This window comes from Periplaneta americana, chromosome 13 (genome assembly GCF_040183065.1).
Source record: "Periplaneta americana isolate PAMFEO1 chromosome 13, P.americana_PAMFEO1_priV1, whole genome shotgun sequence".
NCBI classification, from domain to species: Eukaryota; Metazoa; Arthropoda; class Insecta; order Blattodea; family Blattidae; genus Periplaneta; species Periplaneta americana.
The window spans coordinates 17,434,671-17,443,367 of record NC_091129.1 but is presented as its reverse complement, the minus strand read 5'-3'; the positions used below and the strand labels follow the sequence as shown (position 1 = coordinate 17,443,367).

General features: G+C 36.2%; 1 non-coding gene across 1 annotated transcript; it reads right to left on the bottom strand.

Annotated features, from left to right (window-relative positions):
- Positions 1-8,392: 8,392 nt before the first annotated feature.
- Positions 8,393-8,464, bottom strand: TRNAY-AUA (transfer RNA tyrosine (anticodon AUA)). Its single transcript has one exon. It is a non-coding gene; the product is annotated as a tRNA-Tyr (tRNA).
- Positions 8,465-8,697: the final 233 nt, after the last annotated feature.

Genomic DNA, 8,697 nt, shown 5'->3' with positions numbered 1-8,697 from the left:
TTTAAAATAACATAATTATTTTAATATCAATCATCTATATAAGCTAATAATTTTATTTGAAATGTTTAAATGTTTTTAAATATTGAATACATTGCCTGAAGATGTGAAAATAATCACCACGATGAATTTATAAGTGTCTATTTTACGTTAGTTAGAATATTATATTTTACATTGTTTGTAACAGGTTACTTTGTTCTGGTTGAGTGGAGGAAAAGATCTGAAGATCTTTGGTCTTCAATCGTCACAGTACCCGAGACACGTGTAGGTTCCATTTCTAGCTATGCTATGAACGAAATTAACACACGTACTTCTTCCTCAATCCTTCAACTGCAAGTGACGTAATTTTCATTGGTGTTGCGTAATCCACTTCAAAATTCTACCAACCTGTGCATTATTTTTTAATTGACCCTCGTATATTAGTGTTAGCTCTATACTTTAGTGATATGCTGAACCACAATAATTTTAGCCACCGGCATGGCTCAGCCGGTTAAGGCGCTTGCCTACCGGTCTGAAATTGCGCTCGGGCGCGGTTTCGATCCCCGCTTGGGCTGATTATCTGGTTGGGTTTCTTCCGAGGTTTTCCCCAACCGCCAGGTAATCTATGGCGAATCCTCGGCCTCATTTTGCTAAATACCATCTCGGTATCACCAATCTCATCGACGCTAAATAACCTAGTAGTTGATACAGTGTTGTTAAATAACCAACTAAAAAAATATAAAACGTGAGTCAACAAAATTCTTTATTAGGCTTAATGCCTTTGTCTCTGTGTTGACAGAACAATAAAAATTAGCTTTTTTATTTAGTCCTAATAAATGAATAGAATTTAAAATATATTGGCAATTTTAAGGTGTTAGCTAATTAAGTTTTATTGTTGTCCACATGCCTTTACTAATTATTACAAGCATCAGATTACTACCATTTTCATCTCTGGAGTTGTCAGCAATGGGTATATAAAGCGTTATTGTAAATTCATTCTTAATGTTAGAATTAATTTTGTCTCACTAAAGCTAATAAAAAATACGCAACAATTAATTACGGAAAGTAATATGAAGCATGCTATATTTCTCATAATATGCAGCTTTGATATAAAATAATGTTAGATTAAATACTATTCCACATTTCTTAAGTGTCTCGTATATTATTCCAGATCATAGTCCCGACGCTGTTATTTCCGGCGTGACTCCGCCTCTTTGCTTACGTCTTAGAAAGTGAAGGCTCTATAAAGTCTAGGTAGGTAGTATCGTTCGCCATTTTTGTTCTTACGTTGCCGAGCTACCATACCAGGAATCTATTTGCCACACCGTTAAACATTATCATGTCGTAGCTCCTATGATAATATATCAAACGCAATGTAATTCAGCAAATAATTGAGCGGCAAATAACGAACGCCAAGGAAAGAGCTAAAATGGCGGGAGATTATATTAAGTATTTGTCGAGCCTTAAGAAATGAATCAGCGAATCACAAGACGCACACGTTTAAATGTAGCCGAATTGCAACGCGATTGGCTGCCGGAAATTAAAGCGACGGGACTATAGTACCTCACGTTTTAAACAATAGTCCGATTCCCGCTATGTTAATATTTGTATTTGTGGACGTAACTGCACGCCGCTCCGCTAGATGTCAAGTCTGCGATATTTCGCACTCACGTCAATGCTGTTAGTATACGCTAAATAACCTCGTAGTTGATACAGCTTCGTTAAAAATCAAATAAAAAAAAAATAAAAAAAACAATAATTTTGCATCAGAAACGAGGTTTTCTTACTGCAATCTAAGCACTGTTCTTAGCGTATAATTTAAAACGTCCCACTAAATCTTAGAACCATCGAAAAATGAAATAAATACAAAAATAAAGAATCCAAATGTCACATGCGAAGTACAGTGTTAAAAATCACAACAGTTGAGTTGTTATCCATTCAAATTAGGTTAATTAGATATCTAATAGTCCCCTGAAAGAATCCAGATGTGCATGTTGCGGCTTCATGTTACACAGAGGGCGGGGATCTAATTCTCACTGTTTATTGGATTCTTACACGCTCGCCTCACTAAGGGATACAAAGCTACCATTTTACTTGTAGAGAATAGTTGGATAACAAAACAACAGAATGATGAGCCCCCTGTGTGTAGGAGGAAATCATTATCTTCCACCGATATCTGATATGTTAGTGATGTACATTTTCTAAATTTCCTAACCATAATGAAGGATATTTACCTTATGTAAGAGCTATCATGAGTGTACAAGGTATGTAAATTCTAGAACAATACATGTTACGACTTCCGAAATTTTACGAAGTTACCTTCATCATTCATGAACGGCTGCTCGAGATCAGTTATAATCCATCTACATGGCGAAATTCCGTCGTGAAACGTTTATATTCCACTTACAGACTGAGAAAATGTGTAACAATTTTCTGTAAGATGAAGTAGACGAATTTCCTGAAGTTTATTACAGGGGCAGCACCATTGCTTTCGTTACTGCATCAGCCGATAGATGGTAGTTTTTCAAACGAAATGAGTGTAAAAGGAAATGATAAGTTTTAAACCAAACAAAAATAATTTTGTTCAGTACTTTCTCCTCTATAAGACGGTGTCAGTAACTCAATTTGGTCAATTGGAAGCTCATTTCCTATGGACTGTCACATTTAGAGGGTATCACTGAAATACAAGTTGGTTGGGTTGGGTTGGTTTATTCATTTACGGATTTGTGCAAACGTTCATTGCTTGACTAATTGATTGGCTGGCTAATTTCTTTATTCTTGATTGAATTATAAGTTGACGGTTATGCTGCTCAACTTGTCGACCTAGGTTGCTAGGTAGATATGTAGGCAGGTAGATAGGTAGGGAATAAAGTTGCCAGATATCTATTTCGCTAGACAGGTAAATAGATTGGTTAATAATTAATTGGTATATTGGTTTTATACAGCTTGTCCCTAAATGATTATCGGAATTTAAAAGTTGCTTAATTTCTCTTATTTGCTATATATATATATATATATATATATATATATATATATATATATATAGTACTAGGGGAACAACTGGATAATACCCACGGCAGGCCAATATCGATAGTCGACGCTACTCGCCGGCCACTAGTCACCGGGCCGTACCGAGCCGTATCAAACAAAATATAATCGAAATGGTGGTAGTCAAATTCGCAACTATATTCTTTTTAATGCATTAAAAGAAAATGAAGATGTAATAAGATCATAAACTAGGTTATCACAAGGAAATTAACAGGAAAAAAAGGTGTGTTTCACGGAATACCATTAAAATGACGGAAAGTAAATTTCCGGTTAATGTTCGCCAAAGCGTAAAGTACGTAATTATGACGGCGTTGCTGTTTTATTTCTGGCCTATAGAAAAATACCTAGCCTTTTACGAAAAAAAAAATTAGGGACCATGAAATTATTCACCGCTTTCATTATAGGCCTATTATTTTTTTATCAATATTACGAATCAAAAACTGTCATATTATATAATTTTAACTACTACATGGACGAATGAAATGAAGCTAACCTAACCAAAGCTAACCTAACCTAACCAAAGCTAACCTAACCTAACCAAAGCTAAGCTAAGCTAAGCTAACCTAACCAAAGCTAACCTAACCTAACCAAAGCTAACCTAACCTAACCTAACCAAACCAAAGCAAAGCTAAGCTAAGCTAAGCTAACCTAACCTAACCTAACATAACCAAAGCTAACCTAACCTACTCGCAATATTTACGCAAATACACATTGTCGCTAACAGTGGTGTTATCTCTCAATAATGTTCAGAACGAAGGAGGTAGACAGAGAGAGAAAAAAAACGAAATATAGCACAAAACTGTTTTGTCTCAAAACTCTCATCTAAGACACGTAATAAGTCACGTAATCTTACTTGCAATATATTTGCGCAAATACACTTTGTAGCTAACACTGGTGCTATCTCTCAGTAATGTTCAGAAGGAAGGAGGCAGAGAGAGAGAGATAGAGAGAGAGAAAACAAATCTCCCGCCAACTACGCCACACACCAACGTCATGTTCTTATGTTGGTGACATTGCGTATTTACTTAAATATGGTGGTAAACGTAACGGCACGGTTGAAAGTGACCGTGGTAATTCTCCAGTATAGCGGTACTAGGTTGCTAGGTAGATATGTAGGCAGGTAGATACAGTAGCGTGCAAATTAATCCGAACAAGACATATTTTTACATTTTCTGTCATTGTTGGCCTCACAGCTGCTCATACCGCTTTAATTGACATCTGTAGTACGTGTAATTCTATCGTTGAAGGTTTGTCTTTATTATTTTTTTTTATAATATGTGACTTTTGCCTGTCGTTTTGTACTTATAAGCATTTCAGTTGTGTTGAAGACTAAATACTGCAATCCTGTGTACATTCTGTCGTCTTCACAAATGGATACAACTCCACGAAAACGGTCTAAAATTATAACATTAGCAGAGCATTCTTCTATGACACAGAGGCAAATTGCTGCAGAATGTCACGTCGGTTTGGCTACTGTTAATTCGATCATAAAACGATACAGGGAGACTGGATCCATCACACCCCAGATAAAAGGAAACTGTGGCCGGAAAAGGAAGACTTCACCTGCAGATGATCGTTTAATTGTCAGAAAAAGTAAATTAAATCCTAGACTAACTGCTGTCCACTTAACCCGCGAGTTAATGGCTACCACTGGGGCGAATATTCACGTCACAACAGTGCGGCGTAGGCTTTTGGAAGCTAGACGAAGGGCTCGTAAGCCTATTAAGAAGCAATTGCTAACCCCTGTTATGTGCAAAAAACGCTTAATGTGGGCAAAATTACATCAACAGTGGACAGTGAATGACTGGAAGAATGTACTTTTCCGATGAGTCTCATTTCGAGATCCTCGGCCACTGTGTTTCTTACGTACGGAAAGGATCCGAAAAAGTAACAGCAGCTCATCTCCAACAAGCACCCAAATACCCCCCTAAAGTAATGTTTTGGGGTTGTTTTACACATGAAGGGCCTGGAGCATTAATACCTATCAAGGGAATGATGAATTCTGACAAATATATTCACTTATTGGAAACCAGAATCGTACCCCAGCTGCAAAAATCATTTCCGGATGGCAGAGGGTATTCCAACAAGACCTGGCACCATGTCATACGTCTCGAAAAACTACAGAATTCTTCAACAAGAAGAATATTCAGGTACTCCCCTGGCCAGGCAAGTTACCCGACATCAACCCCATTGAGAACTTGTCGTAAATTTGCAAAAGAAGAATGCAAAAATGGATTGTTCTACAAAGGAGAAGATGATTTCTGCCCTCATTGGTGTATGGTTTCGCGATGAAGAAATGAAGAATATTAGTGGGAAATTAGTGGAATCCATGACAAATCGTCTCAGAGCTGTTATTAGGAACAAGGGAGGGCACATAGATTACTGAGGTATGTCTTAGATCCTTTTTTTATCCCGTTTGAGTGTTTTTGCATAAGTAATTACGTTGTTCGGATTAATTTGCACGCTACTGTAAGTACAGTGCATATCCCTTTCAGTTCTTCGGTAAAAAATCTTGGCATTCACATGGATAATAATCTCAACTGGGACATGCAAATCACAGAAATCTGCAGAAAAGTATATTCCATTATCCATGTGCTAAAATGGGTAAATGTTCATCTTCCCTCTTGCTTAAAAAAGTCCCTTGTGCAGACGCTTGTATTTCCCTATTTTGACTATGCTGACATTTTACTGACTGACCTTTCCAGCGATAACAAAACGAAACTTCAACGTGCTCATAATTTGTGTGTACGTTTTGTAAGCAATGTTCGTAAATATGATCATATTACTCCATCCCTGGAAACAATAGGTTGGCTTAAACTAGATAAGAAATAGTAATATGCGTCACAAGAGCGGTATGTTGAAGTTTTCATGTTTGAGGAAAAGTTTGAAAAAGCGAAACGTAGTTGAGCTTTTTTAATTTCCGAGAACATGAAAACAAACATACCGCTCGTGTATCGTACATTATTTTGTGCGAAGATCGTTTATTACATACCTTCAAGAGGAATTTATAATTAGTTGCAATGAAATCTCCATCTTGGTTTCTGTTCAATGACGGCAATTTTGGAAAACAAAAATATCTATCTTCAACATTGTTGCTTTAAAATGTTTTCTGTGTTTACTATACTCCAGCAGGCCGTGATATACGCCTGTCTTTTTTTTCCTCCAGTCTATAAATGCGAACTTAAAACAAACGGCTTCCTTAATGTTACATGCATCACGAAATGCAGTAACTTTATTGGAGTTGTAGAGTTTCCTTAATGTTTGCAAATATTTAAAAACAATAATTAACAGTGCAATTTAGGTGAAATTGCAGTGGTAAGTTTCCAATTTATAATTATTACTATATTGAACGTCTCTAAAAATAATATGTTAAAAGCCTAAAGCAGTAAAATCAATATGTCACTTAAGCGGTAAGAAGAGGGAAATTGTTATGTGTGTTCGGTTGGGAATACTGAATGTGGAATTTTAGACTTACCGTGGGTTGGTTTTGTGCGGAAACCAAGCAAATACGCACGATCTCGCACAAAGAAGTTTACATTCACTTCTCCTTCTCTTCGAAATCTTGAACTCTTCTATTCCTTCGTACCTGTCGTCTCGCTTCACTTACCTTTCTTCCCACCATAATCTGAACACACGCTCTCGCTATGAAACAATTACTAACAATACCATCCCATCGCACTCCTCATACTCATCCTCTTTCACAATAGCCCTGCCAAGACTCTGGAATTCGTTATCTGCTAGCATCAGCGACTGTCGAAATAAAATTGAATTCAAACGCAAACTTATTATGCACTTGGTCAGTAATTGAGACTCGTTCAGACATGTTTTCTTGTAAATAGTTCTCTCAATATATGGTAATTTCATCACTATAGAATTTTGTTATTCTAGGTTTAATTTGTAATTCAGTAAATACAAAAGTATTCTTTGTTCTTAACTTCTATGATAAATTGTCTAGCTTTCATTAATCAGGTAACCTTGTCGTACTTTATTTTTTATTGTAAATGTAATAATTGTAAATTTAATATTAATTGTAATTTTATTATTCATATTATAGTTGTAATCCCCTGGTAGAGGGGCAGAGAAGTCCTGATGGCCTTATCTCTACTAGGTTAAATAAATAAATACTAAATAAAAATAACACTAAGAAACATTCACAGTTCTTCTTTCATTACACGAAAGAAAGAAACAGAAAACTTTCGTTTGTAAAGCTATGCCAATCACCTAAAACACCGATAATTTAGGAACATAGATGTAGTATACTTTGACGAGTTGATATGTTAGTTCAATTGATTTATAATTAATGAATAATTGATTAGTTCATTGCGTTATAATTTATTAATTAGCTAACAGGTCGATTGATTGATACCGAAAGTTTGTCAGGAGGTGAAATTGAAGAAAAGTTATCTAAAATGTACGGTCGTGTTAGTGACCTCGTATAGATTCTCAGGAATAATAACATTTTTAGAGTTCCAAGTGTGTTAAAAACTTGCCTATCTCTGGAGTATTTTGTTCATGAAGGAATGAAATAATATTCGTTGGAAACCCGAGAAGAGGAAATTACTTAGTAGTTGTTATTTAGTCAACTGTCCGAAGACAAGTTTGAACCTCAGAAGTGACACCAATAAGGCATTATTCATGAGGCAACTAAGTCAGGAGATAATGGGGTAAGGTTCCGTTCTTACTTGGAAAAATGTAAAAAAGAAAGAGGAAGTCTACCACTAAGCACTAGGCATCTTAATAATTGAATCGTTTATTTTAGAGAGGGCAAAAGTCACAGTTTCCAAATTTTACAGAAGACACAAAAAACTATTTAAATTAAAGAATTATTTTTCTTTCAGTTCTTTGCATTGCATCTTGGGGAGGATACTAAAATACAATTTACACGAGAGTTTCAGATTTTTTTTTTAATGAAAAGGGTGGTTTCTATAATTTTTTTTGTCTTGGACGTGTCGTTTCTAAACTAAACACAGGAAGAATGAGAGACCAGAAAGTGGACATGTTACAAATTAATGCTTTAATGAACAATGAGTGTACAAAATAGTGATAAACATGGAAATATGCTTCTTATTTTCACTTTTGGCATGAATAACTTTACCCTACATTACCCTGTGTTGTAGTAGTCCAATTTGCAATGGTGTCATAGAAAGACTTTGCTTCTTCACTTACATATTTGAGAACGTTTTTGATATCTTCAATTTTTTCCCCATTAATAAGTTCTTTTTTTCTTCAAAAGCCCGTTCATTCGGAAAAGTGTTACGTATTACATTAGATATATATTATTTTAATGTACCGAAGTACATATGATATTTCCATGCAGATATTCTGCGTCATCATACGATGAAAGAGTAATGGAACGGAGAAAAATTCTCTCCGGCGCCGGGATTTGAACCCGGGTTTTCAGCTCTATGTGCTGATGCTTTATCCACTAAGCCACACCGGATACAATTCCGACGCCGGTTAGAATCGTCTCAGATTAAGCTCCAACTCTTGGGTTCCCTCTAGTGGCCGCCCTCTTCACTACGTCATAGATGTCTATGAACGCAGGACCCAAGTCCACACATGTGCTGAGGTGCACTCGATATGATATAGTTGGCCGGGATCCGACGGAATAAGCGCCGTTGTATCCGGTGTGGCTTAGTGGATAAAGTATCAGCACGTAGAGCTGAAAACCAG